Here is a 27,124-nt window from a genome sequence, read left to right as displayed (position 1 = left end):
GACAGGAACTGTCATTTGTGCTTCAAATGCTTGATATCCATCAAAATTAAAACATATATGTGCACATAAACCATGTTTCTGATGTTGCATGGGTGAAGTATGCTTTATAAATGTGGTAGTTGCTTTAGGTGGAACATGGAAGACAACTTTATACCCAGGTTTGATTCATGGTTCATGCTCACAATCATGAGGTAAAGCATAAAGATAAATAAAACTGGGTAGTGGTGTGTTAGACATTACCAATTTTGGATGAGGAACAGAAACATAACTACTGGGACGCCTGGGTGGCCCAGTGGTTGAGCATCTGCCTTCAGCCCAGGGTGTGATCCTGGGTCCTGGGAAAGAGTCCTGCATCAGGCTCCACAAAGGGAGCCTTCTTCTCCCTCTGCCTATGTCTCTGCCTCTCTCTGTGTCTTTTATGAATAAATAAATAAAATATTTTTTTAAAAAAGAAACACAACTACTGAAATACCATAAGTATTTTAAATAAGAGGTGAGCAGAAAAGAAGTTTGGCACAAATTCAACTAATACCAGTGAAAGTAGATTGATTTCTCTTGCCTATAGGACTTATCCTTACATATCTGATTTTTAGAAACTTACAGAAAGTATGTACCCTCAAAGTATATGAAATATTTCAGATTCTGCATATTTTGGTTCAAATTAGAGTTTTTTTTTCCTTTGTGATGAGATAAAGGATAAAAAATTAGTAATGGACATTATTTATCTTGAAAATTTATAGAAAACACTCATAGTGATGTGGAAAGAGCTAAACTAACATTCAGAAGATAGGGAGTCTCATCTTGGTTCTGACAGAAACTTTCTAACTCTGGGCAAGTCTTGATCTCTGAGATTTTCTTTCCATGTGAAAGGGGCGTAATTGCAATGCTGTCCCCTTCTCCCTCCCTCCTCTGAGTTCTGTTTCTAGGATCAAATGAGATAATATAAATTTATTTTATCCTTTACTATACATTTTTTCTGTAATGTTTATTGAACACAGCCTAGAGGTATTAGTGATAACCAATGACTTCAGGGCTTGTGGAAAAAAAGTAGAGTTGAATAATTAGGCAGATGGTACATGACAAAGAAAACAAGGAAGAAAGCAGGGAAATGAATGGGATCCCCCTGAAAAGTTCAATGCTACGTGACTAAAAATTACTGTTTATCCAGACTTTATGTGCTATTGTGTATTTTATGTATAAGTACCATTTGTGGAATAGTCTGTTTTATTCAGTTATATCCTTAAGAGCAGTTAATTTTATTTTTAAATTATAGGAGGATTTCTTACAGGACAACCTCAGAATTACAAATGAAAATCAATTCCATTATAATTTCATTGATTTGGAAAGTGGGTGGACAGCTAGAGGAAAATATGAGAAATGGACAATACCATTAGGGTCAATAATGTGAAATCTTCCCTGATCTCAAAATTTTCCCTTTAAAAGCATAATATTATAGAATGTTAATGACCAATTTAAGAATTTGAATTTCCCAAATCATTAGGGAAGGGACAAGTTAGATTTTAATAAGATAAATACTATTGGGAATTGTCAAAAGAAAAATTATTACTTTAAATAAAATGCATAGGAATCAAAACTCACTCTCTTTTTTTCAAAATGTGTGACACATCAAGTTTCATTCCAGAATGCCTACCCTTAGCTTGTTTAGGGTCTTCACATCTCTTCATTAGAAGAACTGAAGCATACTTTTTGTGGAAGGTATAGGAATAACACTGCCTATAGTCTAGGGAAATTGTGAAACTGGGTGACTCCAAATTGGACAGACACAAATATCTATTCATTCTCAAAGAATAGGATAATTTATTTTTCACTAAGTGCTTCTGTTAATCAGTGTCTAGTTGATTATTACTATTAAGGAAAAGAGTTTTACATTTAAAAAGAGAGCCATGGATCTCTGATTGTTTTTGTAAATGTCAAGGATCATAGACACTTAAATTCAGCTCTGCTCCTTGACACTTTAAATGGTTTCCAATTTTCTCCATGACAGCATTCACATTGATTCCTCTTTTGGATTTTTAAAATAATACTCTTATTTCATATTCCAGAGAGAATTAGATAAGGACATTATAAGCCTCAGTGATTCATCAAGAGGCAAGGTGAAGGGAGGAAAGTGTGAGAACCAAAGGATGGTCTTTAATCCTGTGGTCCTTAGATTGTGTTCTTAAAGTGTGAAGGGTGGAAATATATAGCTGTCTTATAGTTGGCTGCCCTGCTTTGCCCAGCACCCAAACCCAGAGTTTGGAGGGTGAATGAGGCCTTGGAATGCATCTTGGAATGTTTTAGCAGTTCATACTATTTGTTCTTCTTTTATTTTTTGTATACATCATATTATTAGGAAACATGAATAAAAAAGTGGAAATAAATTTGATTTCTTGGATTTGTGGTAGAAGTATAAAAAACCATCCTGTTTTGTAAGTAAAATCTAAAATAGTGGTTAAATTAACATATGTTTCTTCAAAAAACAGAATTTCATGTTGAATTCAAACAATATACTTTTCATATAGGAAGAGATACATATTAAAAAATAGATTTCATCTGGAGCACCTGGCAGTCTCAGTCAGTAGAATGTGTGACTCTTGATCTTGAGGTTGTGAGTTTGAGCCCCATGTTGGGTGTAGAGATTACAAAAATGTAAACATAAAAAAGAATCAGAGTTCAACTATAGTTTAGTTATTTCTCATCCACTCAAAACTTGATCCTAACTTAGAAAAGACTTTTTAAATAAATGCCTTTTCCTTTTCTTTAAAAAACATTTAGCACTAAATTATTCCTAACTTTTCAGAAAATATAGGAAAAATGGATTCTTTAATAATTCACTTTTTAGGGGAACTCTAAGCATTTTTATTTTTAAAAAGATTTTATTTATTCATGAGACACAGAGAGAGAGAGAGAGAGAGAGAGAGAGAGAGAGAGGCAGAGCCATAGGCAGAGGGAGAAGCAGGCTCCCCACAAGGAGCCGGATGTGGGACTCGATCCCAGACCCTAGGATCATGCCCTGAGCCAAAGGCAGACGCTCAACCACTGAGCTACCCAGGCGTCCCAGCATTTTTATTTTTTAAAAATATGTTTAGATATATTTGACTTGCAATGTTATATTTGTTTCAGGTATGCAATACAGAGATCTGGAAAGTTTATACATACTGTGCTCACTGTAAGTGTAGCTACTATCTGTCACCATACAACACTATTATATCATTGATTATATTCCTTATGCTGTGTCTTTTATTCCCATGACTTATTCATTCTATAACTGGAAGTCTGTATCTCCCACTCTCCTTCACCTGTTTTGCCCATCCCACCCCGCATAAGGCAACCATCTGTATGTTCTCTATATTTATAAGTCTAATTATACTTTTTATTTATTCTTTTGCTTATCCAGATTCCTCCTATGAATGAAATTATATGGTATTTGTCTTTCTCAGTTTGACTTATTTCACATGATACTGTCTAGGTCTATCCATGTTGTCCCAAATGGCATAATTTCACCCTTTTTATGGCTGTTTAATATTCCATTTATATACATAACACATCTTTCTTATCCATTTGTCTGCTGATGGACACTTAGGTTGCTTCTATATCTTGGCTATTATAAATAATGCTGCAATAAATATAAGGGTGCATATATCTTTTTAAATTAGTGTTTTCATTTTCTTGGAACCACAAAAGACCTGAATAACCAAAATTATCTTGAGAAATAGAAACAATGCTGAGGGGCATGTGGATGGCTCAGTCAGTTAAGCATCTGCCTTCTGCTCATGTCATGATCCTGGAGTCCCGCCTCACATCAGGCTCCCTGCTCAGTGGGGAGTCTACTTCTCATTCTGCCCTCACCCCACTTGTGCTCTCTCTTTCTCTCTCTCTCAAATAAATAAATAAAATCTTAAAAAAAGAAAGAAAGCTGAAAATATAACAATTCTGGATTTCAAAATATACTACAAAATTATAGTAATCCAAACAGCATGGAACTGGCACAAAAATAGACACATAGATCAGTAGAACAGAATAGAGTCCAGAAAGACATGAAATGTGAAAAACATGTGAAAAATATACAACATTCCTAATCATCAGGGAAATGCAAATCAAAATCACAATGAGATACCATCTAAAACTTATGAGAATGGCTAAGATAAAAAAGACAAGATATAATAGACATTAATGAGCATATAGAGAAAAAGAAATCCTTGCACACTGTTGGTGGGGAGGTAAACTGGTAGAGCCTCTGGAAAAACAGTACGGAAGTTCCTCAAAAAGTTAAAAACAAAAATACCATATGATTAAATAATAACTTACTTTTAAAATAATTCGAAATAATTGTTACAACAATAATGATATTTGGACAGTATATATTTTGTCACTAAAAATATCCTTTTATCAAAGAACACCCAAGAATTTAGGTTTTCAGGAATCTGATGTTTATTAGTCTATTTTATAAAATGTACATTGACTCTCTGTCTTTCTCTCTCTCTTTTTAAAAAGATTTTATTTATTTATTCACGAGAAACACAGAGAGAGGGGCAGAGATATAGGCAGAGAGAGAAGCAGGCTCCTCACAGGGAGCCTGACGTGGGACTCGATCGCGGACCCTGGGATCAGGCCCTGAGCCAAAGGCAAATGCTCAACCCTTGAGCCACCCAGGCATCCCAGCTCTCTCTCTTATTTACCAATGTCATATTTTCCTTTTTTGTAGACCCCGATTTTCTTTTACGTATTAGCTGGCTCAGAGAAGATGAGCATATGCACATAATAAATCTCCTCGTAGTTTATTTATAAACAGGAGATCTGAAACTATATAGCATGGAGAGGAGGGTACCATGCTAGCTGTCTATAAGCATTCAGTGTGCTATCACATGGCAAGCAGTGAGGCTTATTTATGCAGCTCTAGAGACCAGATATAGGACCAGAGGGTAGAAGCGTACATTGATTAAGTGTAAGGAATAAATACGTAATAAGTAGAATTATCAAAAAATAGAATGGATTACCTTGGAAAACAATACATTTCTCAATCCTGCAAGTATCAATTAGAAGTTGATTAATCACTTGTTCAAATATGTAAAAATATAGCATAGGACTAGAAGGCCTCAAAGATACATGGATTCCGATATTATATAATTCTTTATAGAAAAAACATAAGGTGGTAAGTAGGAGAGCATTTCAGAGTATCTTTAGAGCTACCATCTCATTTCTAATAAAGCAACCTTTATCACTCTTCCAACCACTTTACTGCTTCTTTCCATCATTATTCTAACCCTCTGAACCTTTCCTCTATGAAAATTATTGTTATATTTATTGTTGAAGATATTCACTACATTGCTTATAATAAAAATTTATCAGAAATACATTTTCTTAGATGCTTTATTTCTATCTTGTGAGAACAGTGATATATGTAAGAGATAGTTATTTGTGTTGGTTGCTAGAAAACTTTTTGTTAAATTTGGTTTCCATCTTATAGAGTGCATTTGGTGTTCTAAACTTATTTCTGGCTTCATCTTATTCTTATTCATCTATTCTAATTCTATCTGCTCACCAGCGATCCTCACCTCAGCTCAATTTTCTTACATTCTCCTACTTCAATTTCATTTTATCTTATATTAAATATAGTGTAACATCTTCAGAACATAGCAGAATAACAAGAATATAAATAAATAAAATCCTGATGCAAGTTCTACTTAAAGTCATTCCCTCTTTAAAATCTTTTCTGGGGTAGATGTTCACTTCCTCAGATCGTATTTTAAAGGAAGAAATAAAGGAAGCTAGCAAGCTAGCCAGCTTCCCCAAATCTTATAATTCAATATGTGGTTTTTAACTTCAGTATGGTGGATAGAACAATGATTTATTTGCTACTAAAATGATGTTATAGGTTTAGGAAGAGGATAAATTGAAAAAACAAATGAATGCAAACAATGAGGTGTGGTTATAAGGATGGAGTGGGACTGGGACCAGTAGACTATAGACTTGAATTTCTGGTGAATTGAAACTAGGAGAGATGGATAAAACGTAAAGGTGAAAGTAGCTGCACAGAGCTACTTTACTACATCTGAGAAAAGGCTATAGCCGAGGGAATAGCTTTTCTTTCCTTAGGAGTCCTGGACAGGCTGCAAGCCAATAAGTACAAGAACAAGATCCTACTGGGGGCTCTTCCCAAGGCAGTTAATTGAAGGGCTGTGTGCAGAAAGGTGGGCCAGATCCCTTATTTACTGCTCACTCTTTCACTTTCCTCTCACAGAGTACTTCCCTGCTGGAGCACATGATTGCCCTTTATTCTACTGACAGACACAGCTCAGAGGTGCTTTCCACTACAGCAATTGAACTGTCTGTCCAGGGAGGCAGAAGGTTCCTGGTTTAAGTATTCCTACCACAGGGTAGAGTCCCCTTTATTTGACATGGAGGATATATGCAGTTGGTTTGCTAGATCACCATTTATTCATCCTAAAGTGAACTTGCCAGTGGAAATACCCTGGCTGCAATCACAAAACTTGCAGTCAGCTCTTAAGTGCAGGGGAAAGAATTGTGGTAGAAAATTGAATTATATAATGGCAGAGGAATTTCTTTTCAGTAACTGATAATTAATTTAGTCATTACTCATAAATATTAACAGTCAGTCAAGAATATTTCTAACATGTTCAGCAAGCCAATGACACAAAGAAGAGGATCAAACAAATATAACCCTCAGGATAATCCAGGAAATAGGATAATAAAAAAAGTTGTAACTTATTTCTCAGACGGATTTGGATTGATAGGATATCATTTTTTAAAATATTTATTTATTTATAAGATTTTTAAAAAAGATTTATTTATTTACTATTTATTTTACAGAGAGCATGAGCAGGAGGGGCAGAGGGAGAGGAAATGAGAAATCTTCAAGCTGACTACCCACTGAATGTGTGGAGCCCAACTCTGGCTTGATGTTGGGTGATCCTGAGATCAGCACCTGAACAGAAATCAAGAGTTGCATGCTTAACAGACTGAGCAACCCAGGTACCCCTGGATTGGTAGGATATGAGCGGCAGGCAGAGGGAGAGGGAGAAGCAGGCTCCCTGCTGAGCAGATATACCAGTTCCATCCCAGGATCCTGGGATCATGACCTCAGCAGAAGGCAGATGTTTAACAGACTGAGCCACCCAAGTGTCCCTGGTAGGATGTTCTTAAATACTGAAGATGCTGCCATAAAAAAGGGGTAATTAGAAAACAAAGAGGAATTGAAAAATTTAAAAATATGCTTTCTAAAATAAAAATTGTTCAGTAGAAGGGCTGGAGACAAAATACCAAGGGAACATCCTAAAATATTAACTAAAAGCCAAAAAGAAGTAAAATAGATAAAAAATTACGAGGCATAAAAAAATCAACTTGAGTGGTTCATTATATCTAACAGAGTTTTTAAAGAAAGAGAACAGAAGAAATTAAATAAAAATAAAAGTCTTAAAAAACAAAATTAAGGGATTTAAAAATAAATATTTCCTTCATTATATTAAAAAAATGCCCTTAGCCTCTGAAATATGACAAGCCTGCAGACTGAAAAGTGGAGTTTACTGAAACCTGATGAGCCAAAGCTTGGGGAACTTTAAGACACCAGAGAAAGCAAGAGGATTCTGGGGGAAAACAGGTTGCCTACAAAGGAGTGGCCATCAGAGTGGCATCAGACTGCTCATCTTGCACACGGGATGCTGGATGACAACAAAGCAGTCCTGTATGGTCCTGAAAAGAAATGATTAAAACTTAAATGCCAAAATATCAAGTGCGAGGCATCTGGAGACATTTTTAGGGATAGATGAGCTTAGCAAGTTTACCTCTATGTACCTGTTATTTAAAAAATGATGTGAGAATGAGTTTTATCCAAAGAAAAATAGAGTACATGAAAGATAAAATTATTAAGTCTAGAGAAAAAGTGAACCTAATCCAGGATGTAAATGGAAAGAAATCTTAGGGAGTCAGTTGTCCAGCAGGCTTGGAAATTTCTTCAGTTGTAACTAGAGTCTAAGAGGGTTTGTATTAAAAAAGGAAGCAGATATTTTTCAATGGAAAGTGTGATAAAAATCAAGTGGTATTCAGAGCTTCACCTTGAAGCAAGTGCCTGGTAACATTCACAGCCTTTTCTCAGTCCCATTGGCCATTGTCTCTTGTGATGTTCATGTTACCTTTAGTTGTGATATATTCCTTTTTTTTGGTGTGTGTTATTTCTTGCTATTCTTCTACTAAATGGTAAATTTAATGACTTCTGTTACATATTTTATTTAGTTGTGCATGCTTATATTATAGTTACAGAGCAATTATATTAATTTGAAGAAATTTATTCGTCTCTCAAGATGTGAAGATCTTTACTTCTGTTTGGGATTGTTTGTTATAAAAAGTACAATGTCTTTGGATAAACTATTATGGCTAGTAGGAGTAATATCTGTGTATCTCCTAAAATCACAAGTAAGTTTGCTATCAAACTTATTTCTGCTCAAATTGACTTTGTGACTGCTGTTTAAATCTGGGAGAATTCTCATTAATGAGCATGGTTAACCCAACCTGCTGTGGCCTATAATATAAAAATGAGACATTAAAAAGCCCTTTTCAGGTCCAGGAAACATTACCATTAATTTTGAAAACTTAATAAAGTAAATTTATGAATAACAATCTCACAAATCTTATTTTTTAGAGTATTTATATTCCAAAATATAAAATACGTTTAGGGAGAACAATTATAGGAGCACCTGAGTGGCTCATTCGGTTAAATGTCTGACTGTTGATTGCAGCTCAAGTCATGATCTCAGGGTTCTGAGATTGAGCCCTGTATCTGGCTCTGAGCTCAGTGAGGAGTCTGCTTCTCTCTCTCCCTCTTCTGCTCTACAGCTCCTGCACATTCTCTTTCTCTCTCTCTCAAATAAATAAATAAATAAATAAATAATAAATAAATAAATAAATAAATAAATAATCTTTAAAAAAGAGAGCAATTATATTGTATTCAATATGATGTATTATAGATGTAGTCAGGCATGTGTAAGAGCTAAGCATTCTTCTAGTCTAAAATATGATACATCCTTAAATTGGACCCTTCTGTAGGTTTTTATAAGTGATGTAGAAAAATAGCTCGTGGTTTGAAAGGCTTATGGTTTCTATTGAGATTTATCTTAATTTGAATAGGGAGAATTTCAGAAGAAAATGAAATATAAATACTGTCCTTTTGGACCCTTTATGTTCATGAGAAATGACAGGAGAGAATTCTTGTTGGAGAACTATTTATATTTCACATTAACAAAGGGAAAAGTAAAGTTTTAGAATTTAAATTGGTATTTGGTAGGACTGTAATTAAAAAAAAATTTGTAACAGCTTTATTGAGGTGTAATTTACATGCCATAACATTCATTCTGTTGAAATGTATGATTCAATGATTTTTAGTTAGTTTACAGAGTTGTGCAACTATAATCATAGTCTAATTTTAGAACATTTCCGTCTCCAGAGAAATCACCTGTCCAGTTGCAGTCACTCTGTTCCCAATCAGGGCAGCGACTAATCTACCTTCTGTCTTTAGAGATTGACTAATCCTGGATATTTCATATAAATCAAATCATACCATATATAGTCTTTTGAATCTGGCTTTTTTTCTTTAGCATAGTGTTTTTGAGGTTCATTGATCTTATATCGCATACTTCATGTTCAACATCCTTGTGGTATCAGTACTTCATTTTGTTCTCAAAGTAGAATAGACATTTGGGCTGATTTCCAGTTTTATTTTTTTATATGTATCACAATTCAGACTTATTGAAAGGTGACAATTGTGTAGCTAATGTCAGCTTTTATAAATTATATGTCATATACAAATTATTTTTTATCAAATTATCTGAATGTTCAAAATAGTTTTTTGGCTTTGGGGTTGTCTTTTTCAGGTATCTCATTTTCTTAGTTCATTTCTGTGTGTGGATAACATGGTTAATCTCTGAGGAAAATGATGGTTATTTTGTTATTAAAAATGTTGAGGCATTTTTCTGTCATAATTAAAACATGTTTATGAATTTTCCTTTGATTAATTGTAACTCTGCTAGCTCTTTTCTTGTAATGGAAAATTTTCAAGGTTTAAAAACATTTTTGTACTTGTTTTTCTCACTTCCTCATCATTTGCTAAAGTGATGTTCTGAGGTAGGAAAAATATGATACCAAACTAAGACACTGTAGAGAACTAGAACAAAAGAAAAGAATAATAACTCTTTTCTGCTCTAGTCTTCCAGTTTCTTTTGAGCACTGTCTTATTGTCCTTAAAAATGTCCAAATTGTTTTTAAGTAAGGAAAGAGTATGATTGAAATCTTAGAAAATGAAAAATGTTTTATATAGGGATTACTGGCTTCTGTAGTAAAAATATATTTCTCTTTATTTAATTATATGTTTGTACTTCTTCATGTTGGCTTAGGGTACTTCAACCTTTATGTTGCCTGGTAATTGTTTATAATCTGTTTTATTTTCCCATTTGTCTGGACATCGATGGTTCATGGTGATTATCTTTCCCTGCTTCATGGAAAGTGTTCAGTAAAGGTATTAACTGACCTCCACCTTAATCTTTTCTTTATCTCTAAAATAACCATATTATTCATGTTCTCTAAAGTTGTTAGAAAGATCATTCAGCGTTCTGCAAACATTTTCTAATGTCTGTTGCTTTGGGCACCCTACTTCATAATTGTTGAATCTATTGTTCCTATAATCAATAGAATAAGAAACCTATTACATTAAAAGTGAGTTATTATAGTGAAAGAACTTAGGATTTAGAGTCAGTTTGAATGCTTACTACCTAACTTTCTAGCTGTGAATGGAAAAATGTCTCTGAGCCTCATTTTCTTTGTCTTCAGAATAGGGCTAATATCCTCTTTTACAGTTGTTAGTAAAAGAAATAACCAAAATGATACTCGTATTTTGACTTTCAGTTTTTCTACTTTTGAAAGTAAATTAAAAGATTTAAAAACCATGATCAATACTCACTTCTAGGACTTGTACCACAGAATAAATTTAATGACTCTGGCCACCCATGTTCTTAGAGGAAATGCTATGGATTCAAAAGCTTTTGGTCTACTTATACTTTAAAAGTCTGTCTTCTTGTTTTGCTTCATTATACCAGCCACTTTCCCGGATAAGTTCTTCAGTGTCTTTGCATATAAATAGTGCTCTTTGTTATCTGTCTTTACTAGTCTATTCAGTGTAGTGTGTCACTATGTTAAATGAATGGTTAAGTTGCTCTGACCATCAAGGTTATTTCAGAAATGCAACTTCTATTGACTTCCATGTCAACAATTCTTTTCCTATGAATTCTCTCTCTCTGGATTCAATTTCTTCACACAAATCTTTGAAGCTTAGAGCTTCTGCAGATTCAGTTAAAGGTGTGTCAATAGAACAAACAAACAAAAAAACAAATAAAAACCAAAAGGAATCTCTGTAGTGGTAGTGCAGAGAAGCTAAGAAGTCAGAAATAACCAGAATCCTTACTTCCCATTTTCACACCACTCCCAAAGCAGAGAAGAAAAAGCAATGAGGATGGCAGAGGAAGCTCTATGGATTTATTCAAGGCAATCTTGAAAAAGATTCATCAAAGTCTTATATTTTAACAACTAAACAGGAATTCAGGAACATGTCCTGAATCTGATATGAGTAATTTATTTTACCTATGTATGATACTTAATGATGTTCAAAATGCTTTCATGTACCATTTTCTTATTTGATGCTCACTAGGAGCATGATTGGTATATTTCCAACATTATACATGTAAGAAAATGAAGCTCAGAGATGTAATGTGACTTCCTTTCTATTATAGTTTCTGTCTTTCATAGTAGAAAATTCAGTAGAAAATAGTATCTGCCATGGCCAGATTTTTCCATGATCCCATCTCATCTCCTGTGCCAATTTTCTTTTTCTACCACCATTGTGATAAAAGGAATATATTGGTATGCCAGAATAACTCTGTGGGCTTGGCAACTAAATAACTTGGGAAGTAGGCAAGTTCTCAATGCTCTAGTTGTCATTTCTTTGGTCATTGCCTCTTTTTTAATGGTCTCTCCTCTTTCAGGCTACAGTGCTTCAAATCCCAACTAAAGAATTCAATTCTAATAAATGCTTTTAGTAGTGTAGGATAATAAAATATGTAAACTTTTGGGAAATATTTTTAATTTAGAAATGAAGTACAAAATGAATTCTGAGATGTGAAGTTTCGGAGATCAAAGTTTTTTTTAAATTAGGGAGACAGTTTAGGGCACCAAGAATTACTTGGATCACTCAAATTTCCCAACTGAGATGAGTGCTATTCTGCTTAAACAAAAGGTTAACTCATTACTCAGCAATTACGAGCCGATATATATTTATAAGGATCTGAATGATTCAGGTAAATGTTTGAGGTTGCTAGTTTTACATTGGGGTACAGTCTATATGTGGAATTTTTGGGACTGCAATATATATATACCTTGCAATAATAGAAATGCATCAATGAGAAAATGAGAATATGAGTATGAATGAGAGACACATCTTCTGTATTTGTATTTTTTAGGTACTTCGTATGTGCCTCATGTAACTTAATGTAGACTTTATATTACAGTGAATTATTGATAATCACTGAAATGGAGGTACCTTGAGTTTGGGTTCCATAGGCTTTATCTCTGAGGAACTCTATTCCTATACCACCAGTTGTGTTTGGCAGTATTAGATTATAATCAAATCATGTTAGATATATTCACAAAATACTTGAAATCTTGATGATGAATTTATTAATTAAAATATTTTAGATAACAATGTTGACATTTCATTTAGAAAATTTTGGTGTTTATAATTTTCTTCTACTATGGGCTTTCCCACTTTACCATAAGGGTGGGTCATAGGGACCACAAAGGTAGGTCTTAGGTTCCATAGAATGGAACTCTAGAAAATGCACTTTTAATAAATTTCCATTAAACTTTCCCTCAAGATTAAATGTGCATGAGAATTTTTGTAACAGCAGAGAAGTGTCCTACTACAATGATATAGCAGTTGGTGCAAGGCAGACTTTCCCAGATGATACCAAATAGGAGCTGACTATAATAGATAGGGTGGGAGAGCTAACAATGGCAGGCCCCACACGCAGACTTGTCAAAGCCCACATGAAGCAGCCTGCTGTTGGCCAAGTACATCTCCACAGGACTCGAGGGACTGAGGAGTCAATGCAGATGTTATATATGGTCATTTACTGTCCATATGAACACAACTAAATATATGTCTCTCTGTGCTTTTTCAGTGAAATGCAATTCTAACCCTGGTAGTATCAGCTCAAAGATACTAGTGGGGGGCAGCCCAGGTGGCTCAGTGGTTTAGTGCTGCCTTCAGCCCAGGGCCTGATCCTGGAGACCTGGGATGGAGGCCTGCGTTAGGCTCCTTGCCTGGAGCTTGCCTCTCCCCCTGCCTGCGTCTCTGCTTCTCTCTCTTTCTGTGTGTGTCTCTCATGAATAAGTAAAATAAAATCTTTTTTTAAAAAAAAGATACTAGTGGGAAAAACCACATTCTTTTTCTATAAGAAAAGGAATTTTACAACTTCAAAAGCTTAGACAAGTTTTTGCTTGTTAACTGAATTTTTATACCTTAAAGCATCAAAGATATTACTTCAGCCTGCAAATAGTCAAGGCCAAGTATAACCTTGCTTATAATAGAACTTCAGTATGATCTCTGTAGAAGACTGAGTTTTTATAAAAATCTATATTATTGGCTCTACCAGGATGAGCTGGCTGTAAAATATACTCTTATATTTATTGAATAGGTTATTGGATAGGATTATTTTGGTGTTGTTTATTTAATTAGAGGACAATATCTGATAAATATAATAGATTTAGATTTAATATTATTATTTATGGCAATAATTAGTCAAGATATTGCCTCTCCCCTCTTTTCCTACAACTAACAACTTCTTATGGGAACTATTAGTTGGTGATAATAAGTGCTATCAGGTCTGAGGGGGAAGCCATAATGTTATATTACCAAGAGACAATGTGTTTACAAATGAATGGGAGGTTAAGTGAAGCATCTTGCGGGTGGAACCCACTCATTTCTATCACTAGTGCCTGAAATCTAGTTGGTACTCAATAGTTTTATCTGCAGTTTCCCCACCTTCATCCCCCTGTAAAATGGCTTCTAAGTTAATAGTGGGAATCTGTGTGTACTCCTGAGCTGGTCTTTCCAATAACTGAATGGGCCTTGTTTTTAACTCCCTTTTTTTTTTTTTTTTTTGGTTTGGCCATTCTTTTGATCTCCCTCTGGTGTCGTATATGTTGGATTTTTATGTCTTACATTGGTTTTCTGGTTTTCTGAAGTCCTTCAGGAGGCAAAATTGTATTAGTGTTCTCCAGTATCCTCAGAATTCTGGAATCCATTCTGTATTCTGTTAAGAAACAGGAATAAAAAATGCTTTTGCTTTTAACTTTATACTTTCCCAAATGGATACTGAAGCAGAATTACTCATACCCCTATACCCATTCAACTACTAAGGCTTTGTTAATTTAAAGCAGCTTGTTACCCTCACCATTTCATTCCTTTGGGTTAGGTACCTTCAGAAGATGTCTCATTCCTTGATCCTATCAGATTTCTGGTGAGGAGTCTTGTCTTTTATGGATATAGCTGTCACTCATGGTGGTGTCATCCTTTCCCACTACTAACTTCCTTCTTGCTTGCCTCTCCCTTACCCGCACCCCCCCCTCAATTAATCAGTGCAAACTGAATTTCTGGAAAGAGAAACCTGTTGTGTAAAACTAGCTTCTTGTCAAAAATTTTGCCATCTTAATCAGGTGGGGACAGCAGTGCCCGTTTAATTCCAAGGATTCTTGGGTGCTCACTAGGAGAGCAGTTTAAGGTTGCCACTAATGAAGAAGGTAGAGGAACTGGGAGTGTCTGGGTGGCTCAGTTGGTTAGGTACCTGGATCTTGATTTTGGCTCAGGTCATGATCTCACGGTCCCAGGATCAAGCCCTGCGTCAGGCTCCACGCTCAATGGGGAGTTGGCTTGAGGATTCTCTCTCTCCCTCTCCTCCTCCTGCCCTGCCCCCACTCACTTGTACTATCTCTCTAAAATAAATAAATAAATAAATAAATAAATAAATAAATAAATAAATCTTAAAAAAAAAAAAAAAACCCTCCAAAAACCAAAACCAAAAACATGATAGATGAGCCAGGGTGCACCTTGAAGCAAAGTTATGTCCAATGATCTAAGGCTAAGGTTGAATGGGGACAGGGCTTGTAGATTTGAGGGTCCAAGAAGTAGGATAAATAATGCATTACTTCTTTCGTTAGTGGTGGTGGATAGATCTTTTTCATAAGACACTAAAAGAAACCTAAAATTAAACTTCCCAAGAGGAAGGTTAAAAAAAAATTACGATATTATGGAAACATACAATGTTTTGTTTCCTTTAAATACTATAAATATTAAGCCAAATACATGAAAAACTGCAAGTATATATTAATTTAACTTAAAACATTCCATATGTGAGCTATGTTAGGGGAAAATATTATTGTTATGGGAATTAACAAAATAGGTCATATTTGACTCATAGTAAAGATCTTTTCAGCTCCCATAAGGTTCAAGGCAAAATTTTCAGACTAAATGAGGCAGGTAAGAAATGAAAATAAATGAGCTATTCTCCTTGTTATCTTTGAAGGACTGATTTCTAGACCCAAATAGCATTTTCATTTTGCCTATGCAGAACTGTTAAAGAGGACAAAGCATATGGCAAAGGTCAACATGCTGGAGGTGTTTTCGTATAGATTAGGCTTCTCCAGTGAGCTCAGGTACTATGCTATCTAAACCCTGGGCTCAGGCTTTATTAGGGTTTTTCCCTGAGGGCCTGTACACAGTTTGGTGGATTGCTTTTACTTTTCTGAGCCTGCTCCCCCATCCAGAAAATGTGGGAATAGGACTAAACTGGTGATCTTCAACTCTAGCTGTGAATTGTGATCTTTTGTTGCCCAAACCCTCTTCTGGGAGGTTCTGATTGGTAGGTCTAGGGAGGGGGCCTTAGAGTTTGTATTTTACCTGGTGATTCTGTGTGTTGCTAAGATCTGGGACCACTTGACTAAATGACATTTCTTTATTTATTTATTAATTGAGTGATTGATTGACATCTACCACTTTAAGGGAGGGCTATGGATTTGACCTAGAGAGAAGAAATTAGAGTCACCTGTAGAGACTTTGGTGCATTTTTTAAAAATAAACATTTACCAATGAGAATGTGGTTAGAAGAGTTTGCTTTACTGACCTGGTAATCCATTTAGCCCAGCTCACTGACCGGCTCAATGTCATCATTTCATGACATGACACTCCTGACACAAAGCCTTTGATTTATGCTTGTTGGTATGAATAAAACAAATGCTCTTTGCTTACATATAAAGAAGAAATTTTCTAATAATATAAGTTGGTCTAGGAAGGAAGAGAAGGTTGCCATTGCTCTGGTGGTATTACTGATTAGAAATGGAGTTCTGATTATGGTTTGGGATCTGGGCCAAGAGAATATTTAATATTTCCTTTATCTTTCTTCCCAGCACTAATTTGTAAAAAAAAGTCTACTTGCATTGGGTGAATGTGTTCAGTTGGTGGCAGCAAAGTTCTGTTACAGAAAAATTGAGGCCCTGGTCTTAGATATTTTGAAGAGAATCAGAGGGAACAAAGCAGCATGTATAATAACATCCATGTTTTCTGTTAACCTGCAGAGCTAAATTTATTGCATGGGCTCAGGAAAAGGAAAAATATGTAAAAGGAAGATTTCTTGCTGTCTCTGTCTAAATCTAATCCCCTAAATATGTTCTTTGTTTCCAAATCCAGAAGTAGTGTAGGATCAGCTTCAGATGAAAGATTTAGTCAGGTTGTGATCCAAAAGGTGGGCATCTGAGGATTTATTGTTGGTTGTCATGTAAATTTATTAAAATAGGAGCTTTGATCTTGAAATACATCCAGATAAGATTAATGATTTAGCATCTGGGGAAATCAAGTTTTTGATGCAATGAATGGATAAAGAAGGTTTTACAATTTCACATTGGCAAAGATAAAAACCCAGTATTTAGAAAGCTATTTTAGAATTTTAGCTTAATGGGAACTGTAATAGGTGCCAAAGAACATTAGGTGGTATCTGACTAATATATTGACAAGGAGGATTTGTAAGCAATAAACAGATGGAGATAAGTGAACAAAAATGAGATGATAAGTGGAAAATTAGATGGTGACATTTTATGGTTTGCACCCCAGTTTTCTGCCTATGTCCCAGAGGTAGAATTAATCATTGTGTCTAAAATTGAATGTTAATATAAGGGCAAATGGATAATTGAACCCTAAACTGGGCAACTGAATGCCTTATGGTTGTGCTACTAACTTTACTTAAGTGATTATCATCCAAAGTGATTCATGTGACACTCCAACACTGTGAGGTATGGGAGGGGGAAGAGAAACCATATATAAATGGAGACTCAGAGAGGGTCTCCACAAAACTGTTTCCATGTGATCAGGAGAATATTGACCTCCCTAATGAGAGACTACCAACTAGAAAAATGGTTCAAGTGTGAAAACATTCAAGAATAGCAATTTAAGTAGTGATTATAAATGCTTTGATATGATGCTTTTATTTATTGTAAGCCAAGCATTGGACATCAGATGATTACTAATATTTCTAAGTTCAAGTTCAGAATGTAATCCTTTTAAATCTATTTGTACTCTTTTGATTATATAAAGGTTGTTCAGAAATAATTTTGTGTTTTGCTGTTAAAATAATTTTTACTTAGCTTGATAATTATGTTAAAGTTGATTCAAAGCTAAAAAATGTTAGGTGGTTACGTCTTCAAAGAACTTGAATGTTGAAACAGTGACTTATAAAAGTAAGTTATCCCAGCTTAAGTCAAAAAGACACCATCAAAGTTGCACATTCTAGGTTAAAATTTCAAAGTAGTTTGGAATGTAACCATGTAAATCCCATTTAAAGTAATGGGATTTTCCAAACCTGAAATATTATTCCCTATACACAGTTTTGAAAATATGTCATAAAAGTACTCTTCCTGTCCCTGTCATCATATTCTCAGATCAAAGTTTGTTTCTTCATCTTTCATTTTTGAAAATATAGCAAGACAAGAGAAAATTGTAAATATAAATTTTTCACACCTGAGGAATTTATAACTAGAAAAAAATGGCAAAAAATTTTGTGGATAGCATTTTTTTTTATTACAGCTTATTCCAAAAAGGATATGCAGCATTCAGTTTCCTATTTAAACACAGGAATGGATTTTTTCATATACTTGTTGAAATTGATATGGCAGTTACTTAGGTTTCAAGATGAGTTTTCTGAAATGGACTCTTTAATGTGAATCAATAGACACAATTAAATGTTAAACATTCCAGGCTAAACTTCAAAGTAGTTTCCAATATAGAATCATCTTAGGAAATTTTGGTTTAGGTGGTCCTGATACATGTGTGTGTATGTATATAAGTATGTATATATGTGTATATGTGCATGTGTGTATATATATATATAAATAAAACAAATCATCACTGATTTTGGTGGTCAACAGGGTTGAAAACCATGGGCCCATTGCTTTAGAGAAAGTTCCCTGGTGAGTGACAGTGGCCCACTCTCAATTAGTTAAATTCTATCCTTCTGTTGAAGAGTCTGCTGGTGAGTTTCCACCTATATAATTAAGAAAAGGGAATATCTGAGAGTGAAGGTTGCAGGTAGATAAGAAAGTTTTTCTACATTTTTTTCTTTTCAACATAGTCTGTCTTCCTTCCCCTTCTTCCCATAGCGTGAACTGTCTAACCTATTTTGCCTTACCTCTTCTCACTTCTACACTGTAAGCATCGTATAACAGTGGTTCTAACTGGTTTGTGAGTTAATTGTTAAATTTTAAGGAACTATGAGAACCCGTTGTTAAACACACCATTATTAAAAATTAAATTATATAAGCTTATAATTAATTTATATCAAAATAAAAGTACTCAATATTCAAAATTCATAACTCCTTAATTTTTAAAATTACTTTTAACCATTATCTCTGCTCTTAAGATTATACATATCAATTGTTTGATGGAAGAGACACTACCGTACATCTCTTCCAAACTTAGCCCTCTGTGATATCATGTTAGTAGCTTCAAATTAGCCAGGTGGGAGTCAGTCTTTACATCATAGCAATCAGCAAATGGTGCAAATTAGGACTTGATTTAGTGTCTTGATTGTTTAAGTTTTAAAAGTGATGGAGAAAATGTTAAATGCTGATTAAATTTAAAGTGTGTCATGTCTGTAGCTGTTAAATTGTGAATAGCATAAAAAATGAGGAAATTTACTTCCAGTATTCACAAACTATTATCACATTTAGCCAGGAAATCACTTGCATCATTGAGGAGTAAAGTTCTTGCATAGGCCTTTGTATTTCACTTTAATCTTAACATTTTAATATAAACAAAATTATCAATTAATTTTTGTGTCGTAACTATGCTTGTTAATGATATGAGTGATGTCTTAGCTGAATTAAATAGTAATCAAGTGTATTCAATGGTATTTTGTAATACCATTATTGGCAGTAGAGTTAAAAAAACTGGATTTTCAAAAAATAATAACTCACACTGAAGCTCTAGGTATGTGGAATTCACAACAAAGAATATTATATATTTTATTATTCTGTGTATGTTACATGTCTTTTATATTGGCAAAGTGGATAATAAGCAACACACACACACACACACACACACACATTTTTTGCCCCAGGATCCAGTTATTAAACCTTTACTAGCTCAGCACTGTACATAATCCTTGAAGTGAGGTTGAAAAAATAATTTTGTTCAAATTTTCTGCAGTCAGATATAGGCTAATGGAAATCTAAAACAGTTAAACCTGGTTAGTGTTTATGCAAAGGTAGATAGGAAGCTACTAATGTGTGATTTCCCTTCCAAAATTTTTATATCCATTGCCCATGAGTTAAGTTGTACTATTAGAGATGTATTACTTTGGGGTCTGATGCTTTTTTTTTTTTTGGTCTGATGCTTTTTGATCTTTTAAGTAGTGACTCCTAAATGGGAGTGTGTTTATTGGGAATACTAGCTAAAATACTGTTTTCTGGCAAGTTCTTTCACGACCCCCCCCAACACACCCCCCTGCTAAACTGTAATTACAGGTAGTATGGTCCAAAGAAACTAGAATTTTATTTTATTTTTTATAAGATTTATTTATTTATTTATGATAGACAGAGAGACAGACAGACAGACACAGGCAGAGGGAGAAGCAGGCTCCATGCCGGGAGCCTGACGTGGGACTCGATCCCGGGACTCCAGGATCGCGCCCTGGGCCAAAGGCAAGCGCTAAACCACTGAGCCACCCAGGGATCCCCAGAAACTATAATTTTAATGTTTCCTATACAAGGATTTGGGAACCATTGCCTTCATCATGTGTTAAATATAAATAACTGTAGAGGAGCAATAATATAACTCAGCTGCTGCCATAGTTAGACAGTATTAACAGATAGCAGAGATCAAGGCAATATGGACATGGCCTTCTCTTTCACCTCCCTGAGGCACTGAAGCTGAGTGGGATAATGAATCCTGATAGGAGGCATGCCAAGAAGAGCCAAACTAACTATAAATTATAACTCACATTTAACTATCTGGAAAAATATTAGAAAGAAGTTTTTCCTATTCCCTTGGCCTTATTGCTTAGGCTGAAAATTGCTGTGTTTTCAAGTGCAGTGTTATGAAAATCAGGAATTGTTCATCCGTTTTGTGTGGGCCAGCTATATGGCTTCCCAGCATGCATGCCCATCTGTCCGGCAATAAAACCTTTAATTTTCTATGCTGGTAGTTTTTACAAAACTATTGGCAGATAATGAAATGATCATGATTCTTTATATCTGGTTGGTCATTTTGAGTCCATATTGCTCTTTTCTGAGACTGGCACAAGGTCCTCTAAAGGGCCTACCAGGTGTCCAATCTAAATCAATGCGAACAATCATTCTCTTTCTAACCTGACACATCCAGTTTGTCTGGAACTCAGCAGGTTTTCCTTACAACCATCCAATTAATACCTAATTGCTTTTCTTCCAAGGAGAAGGTGAAGGTGGCTAAAATTACCAGGTAGGAAGTTTATCTAACTTTTACTTTTTAGACATAGGCTTGGAGTTGTAAAGAAAGGTTTGTACATGAAAACCAACTAAGTAATGGGTAAATGGTGTAAATATATATTTCTCATCTCTTGAGAGGCAAGGCAAGTGTGATTAAATTATTTTCAGGATAGAAACTAAGATAAAATTCTACATCATATCCTTTCTTATTACCAAAAGGAAAACTGAATACATCGATTTTTACATTTAAATTTTTAGTTCTGTGGTTGATACAACAATTATTTTTGTTAAATTGTCTTGTTACTTTTATGCTTTTATCTGTAACAGTTTTTTATTTTTGTTCATGGACTCTGCAAGAGTAGAGACTATAATTATTCAAACTATTTTGTTTATAGAGTAGCCATAGCATTTGGAAATATAGATAACATAATTTTATTTTTTTTATTTTTTTTTATTTTTTTAAATTTTTTTAGATAACATAATTTTAATCTGTATCGTAATATGATATCAATGAATTATTTATTCTGTATTTGTGTTTCCAGATTTGGTGGTTACTCCTTATAACCCAGAGTAATTTACGTGTAGAGGCTAGTTATGGCTGAAAGCAAGGAGACGGTGTTTCATTTCAAGATAGCTGTCATTCAGTTGGGACAGCTAATGGCCTTACATATATGTTATGTAGTCACATCACCTATGGATTTAAGGCAAACTTAGCAAGAGGGAATAGGGAGAGAGTGAGTGGAGAAAAAGAAATTTAAATTGCAGGGGTGATTTCATCATTCTCCTTAGGGTGTCTGACCCAAAGTAAGTGTGGGAGGGGAGGTGTTAATCTGTTGTTCTTCCTCAGGTGTTCTCAGTTCTTTCCTGCCTCTCATAGCATGAGATCTTGGTGTCAGATTGTGATTCCAATGTTTAATGATAATTATTTATTAATACAATTTGGACTCCAAACAGAAGTCTACTCTTTTATCTGGTTTTAAACTGAAAGAGTAAAGTAGTCCACCCCAGAAGGAAAATTGTGATCCATTTATTGAGAGATAGTATATTAGTCTCCAATGTGGGTCTCCTAAGAGACTTTCAAGCATAATTTTGACCATATTTGCCTTTCTGTCTTATGAGTTATAAAACCTAAACCCTAACAGGGAGGATGCAAGTCCACTGTAGTTATTTTCCTTTTTTACTGCATAGCAATAGCTAAGGACACTTAAAAATAAAGATAATTCTTAATCACTAGTGTCAAGAATCCTATAGATAAATAAGATTTTTTTAACGGGAATTGTCTTTTTGGTGCTGTCAGGAAAACAATAGGATTTCTGAGAGAAATGAATTCTTTTTCCATGTTGAGCAGAAGTAAGGAAAGAAGAGTTGTAGAAAGCCCCAGGGTCTAGTGGAGTATTAGGAATATGTAATGTGTTGGATTGAGAAATAAGCTTAAAAATATAAAAAGAAGCAGAAAAAAGAAGAGAGCATGGACTCTTAGTAAACACATAAGAGGCAGTTGCCAGGAGAGGCAGAACCATAGTTATTGCAATTGCAATGTCTGCGTACTGAGCTTGATCCAATGGGAATGTGCGTTCCCTTTGAATATACAACCGTCTGTAGTTAAGGTCAGTATCAACTTAGTAGAAGAGATAATTTGAGACATTGTGTGACAGAGAATAAAGGCACAGCAGACAAATGAATTAACCTATTGGATCTAGATATCTGTGGTTAATAAAATTTGGCCAGAGAAATTAGGAGTATAAGTAAATTCCAACTTATTTAGGTTACTTTAGATGTTTCTGTTCTTATAACTAGTGTGTGGAACACTTTATTAAAATATTCAATTGGGGCACTTGGTTGGCTCAGTTGGTTAAGCAGCCAGCTCTTGGTTTTGACTTGGGTCAGGATCTCATAGGTTATGGGATTGAGCCCCACCCACTTCTGGCTCCTCACTCAGCAGGGAGTTGGCTTAAAGATTCTCTCCTTCTGCCCTCCTCCCACTTTCACTTGCTCTCTCTCTCTCTCTCTCAAATGGATAAATCTTAAAAAATATTAATTAGATTTTTACCTATGTTCTGAAAATTTCAGTGCCTTCTCATTACTTCTCAATGCTTGTACTTTTCAGCTATTCCATAACTTTAAAAATTTTTTATGATGAGTTCGTATTTTATTCCCTTACGATCATATTCTTTCTTGGCTTGTAAATTGCAAAGTCTCTAAGGCCAGATGGGTTCATGAGCTCATGGGATAGAAAAATACCTGTGTAGGGAAGTGAAAGAAGTAAAGGTGATCATATAGCATGTATTGTACTGTACTTTCAATGAGTTGCCACCAACTGGGTGACCATATGATTAGTTCTATTCACTCTGACTTAGATATTGTAAGTGTAACCAGCAAGAGGAGTCATGAAGTCATGGAGGGATTTTAAGTAGAAGAGTAACATGGTTTGATTTAACCATGTTAAATCCATTTTAACCATTTTAAAAAGTTCAATCCCCCTGCTATGTGTAAAATGGATTGGGGAAGAAAACTATGGAAGCAACTATGAATTAGGCCACTAAAGTTGTCCAGGCCAGAGACCATGGCAGCAAAGATTAAAGTAATCATAGTGGAGATGGAGAAAAGTAGGCAGATTGAAGTAACCATTAGAGGTAGAGATTTATAATATGAAAACCATATGTTTTATTTGGTTTAAAAATTATTTTTAGGGATCCCTGGGTGGCGCAGCGGTTTGGCGCCTGCCTTTGGCCAGGGCGCGATCCTGGAGACCCGGGATCGAATCCCACTTCGGGCTCCCGGTGCATGGAGCCTGCTTCTCCCTCTGCCTGTGTCTCTGCCTCTCTGTTTCTCTCTCTCTCTCTGTGACTATCATAAAATAAAAATTAAAAAAAATTTAAAAATTATTTTTATTTACAAAAATATACATTCTTATATTTTCATTATAAAGTCAATCTCTCAAAGTTATTAAGATGAGCTTATGTATATATGTAAAGTCTCACAATAAATGGATGAGTGTTTAAATATTGGAGAGGCAGTATAGGCAGTGTGGAAAGTAGAAGGAGCCCGTACTTCACCAGTCAGAAAAACCTGGTTTCTAATCCTTGTTTTGCCACTTACTGAGATCTACATCTATTAGTTATCTATTTCAGTTACAAGTTACTCCAACATTTGGTGGCTTAAATAAATATTTATGTTTTCATATAGTTTCTGAGAGTAAGGAATTTAAGGCAAACTTAGCTGGGTGGCTGTAGCTTAGGGTCTTTGTTGAAGTGCATTTAAGATATTGACCCAGGCTGTAGTCATCTGAAGATTTGACTGTAGCTGGAAGAACTGTTACCCAGCTGCCTAACTGACATGGCTGTTAGCTGGGGGCTTTAGTACCTAGCAATGTGAAATTTTCCATAGGGTTGTATTATGGACTGAATATTTGTGTCTTCTCTAATTTCATAAATTGAAGCTTTAACCTCTAATGTGACTGTATTTGGAGACAGAGCCTATGCTAAAGTAATGAAAGTTAAATAAAAGGTTATAAGGATAGGGCTCTAATCTGATAAGGCTGGTGCCCTAATAAGAAGAGGAAGAAAGACCAGAACCATGTCTGTCTCCAGCATGTGAGGACACAGTAAGAGAGTAGCTGTCCACAAGTCAGAGAATTCTCAACAGGAACTGAATCAGATGACACCTTGATCTTATAGTTCCCCTTCTCCAGAACTGTGAGAAATAAATTTCTGTTGTTTAAGCAACCTGGTGTATGGTATTTTGTTATGACAGCCTGACCTGACTAGTCAGGCCACTTGAATATCCTCACACTGTGGCAGCTAGTGTGCTACAGAAAGGGCCATCCAAGAAGAAGTTTCCATATCTTTTATTATCTCACAGAAATCACAAAGCAATATTTATGCCATATTCTTTTTTTTAATTTTTATTTATTTATGATAGTCACAGAGAGAGAGAGAGAGAGAGAGAGGCAGAGACACAGGCAGAGGGAGAAGCAGGCTCCATGCACCAGGAGCCCGACGTGGGATTCGATCCCGGGTCTCCAGGATCGCGCCCTGGGCCAAAGGCAGGCGCCAAACCTCTGTGCCACCCAGGGATCCCCTTATACCATATTCTAAGTAACTAAATCCAGCTCACATTCAAGGGAAAGAGAAGTAGACTCCAATTTTAAGATTTATTTATTTATTTATTTTAGAGAGAGAGCATGTGCCCATGAGAGGGGAGGGTAGGGGTCGAGAGAGAGGGAGGAGAAAAACAGACTCACTGCTGAATACAGAGCCCAACATAGGGCTCCATTTCAGGACCCTGCCATCATGACCTGAGCCGAAACCAAGAGTCAGGTGCTTAACCGACTGAGCCACCCAGGTGTTCTGGAAAGAATTTTTGAACATATTTAAAAATCACCACAGGTCTTTATATAAGCTTCTCTTCTCTTTTATGAAGTATGGCTAATAATAAATACATTGAAAGGATTAAATTAGGTAAAGTGTGTATGATCAAATGACTGGCTAGTTGCTACTGAATAGAAGTCAGTTTCTTTCCTTGATAATTTAGAATTAATCTAGAAGCTAATCAATGAAAAGTAGGATGGTGCAGTTCTTTTGGGTGGCCTCTATCCTTTCTAAGTTCATGATAACAATTTTTGCATCAAGTAAACACATCTTAAACTCTATTTATCTAATGTAATTAGGCATATGAATTTAATTGTGACTGTAGTCTTTTTCTCTTTAAGATGAAAATATAAACCTCTCAGGAATTTTCTGAATGTAGAAACTATTACATATGTCAGTAATATATTTTCTTAATTCTCTCTCTCTCTCTCTCTATATATATATATATATATATGAATTTTAAACAGTGAAAATTTAAATTAAAATAATGTATCTTTACTACAAGTAAGTGAAGATCAGTACTATATAAAAATAGAAAAGATATTCATAATTAAAACAGCATTTCCAACTGTAGCCTTATTATTTTAGTGTGTTTCCAGCTGTGGATGACTTTACATATCTTCAGGCATAATCACATATCAGTATGCATGGAATGACTTTCTTAATGTCCATTAATTCTTGCATAAACTCTGCATAAATCTGTACCAATCAGGATGTGATTAGAACCCACCCACTGTCTTACAAAATCTAACTATATTGAAGTAAGATTTGAGAAGCTTTGACTTTTACCAAATTATTATTTTTTTTGTTTTTACTTTTTTAAGAAATCCAGTCTCTGAACTGTAGGATTTGAATGAAATGATGATGAATACTTTATGAAGTAGAACACTCATCATATCAGGAGGCCATTGTACTGATTATTTTGGAGGTCAGCATTTTTTGTTTAAAGGATATATTAAAAAAATTTTAAATGCTGGGATAACTAATATTTGAATGTCACTTCTTCCAATCTATGACATAATTATTTCATTTTTTAAAGTAAACAATTAAACATCTGGAATAGAACAATGTACTTTAGACTGAAAAGAAGTGCCCCAGATCTGGTCAGGGTCTCCCTTGCCCAGGATCTCAGGAGTAAGGTCAGGGCTAAACAGATAAGGCTATTGATATTTGGGCTACATTAATGAGCAAATGCATGTTTAATGCATAAATGAATAGAACCTAAGAGAAGAGAGAGTTTGGTTTTAATAAATAGCAAGGTTAAGGAAGATAACATAGTTTCACTCGGAGAGATTTTATTGATTTTTTTTTTTTTTTTTTGTACAGAAGACAGAGCCAGCTGCCTTAGTGACTGAATGGGTCTTAATGTTAGTCTCTATTTGGGAAGGTTTCTTTGCATGCTTAATTTCTGAATGTGTTACCCTTCTATGGTTTCCATTTCAAGTGGTGATTTGGTGGTGAAGTTTTACTTAAATTACTACCTATATGCCTTATCTGTCTAGCTCTGTCCTTTCTCCTGAGATCCTGATCTATATATAGTGCCTTCCTGTTTATCTCCAGGAAGTATTCCACAGGTTATTTAAATTTACCATTCCAGAAAGACAATTATATGATTTCACTCATATGTGGAATTTAAGAAACAAAACAGAGAAGCATTGGAGAAGGGAGGGAAAAATAAAACAAGATGA

General features: G+C 35.0%; 1 protein-coding gene and 1 long non-coding RNA gene across 23 annotated transcripts in view; both read left to right on the top strand.

The window, feature by feature from the left end:
- The window catches only part of FSCB (fibrous sheath CABYR binding protein), a 220,716-nt gene that overhangs the window by 58,076 nt on the left and 135,516 nt on the right, over positions 1 to 27,124 (top strand). The window lies entirely within an intron of this gene.
- The window catches only part of LOC112657337 (uncharacterized), a 301,844-nt gene continuing 281,539 nt past the window's right edge, over positions 6,820 to 27,124 (top strand). Inside the window, exon 1 of one of the 2 annotated variants that reach the window (XR_007412284.1) lies at positions 6,820 to 6,993. This is a non-coding gene — a long non-coding RNA (uncharacterized LOC112657337). The remainder of the gene's footprint in view (positions 6,994 to 27,124) is intronic. The other variant, XR_007412285.1, reaches the window with a different exon arrangement.

This window comes from Canis lupus, chromosome 8, assembly GCF_003254725.2.
Source record: "Canis lupus dingo isolate Sandy chromosome 8, ASM325472v2, whole genome shotgun sequence".
Lineage (NCBI taxonomy): Eukaryota > Metazoa > Chordata > Mammalia > Carnivora > Canidae > Canis > Canis lupus.
Note: the sequence above shows the minus strand (reverse complement) of the source record. Positions and strands in the feature narration are given on the sequence as shown.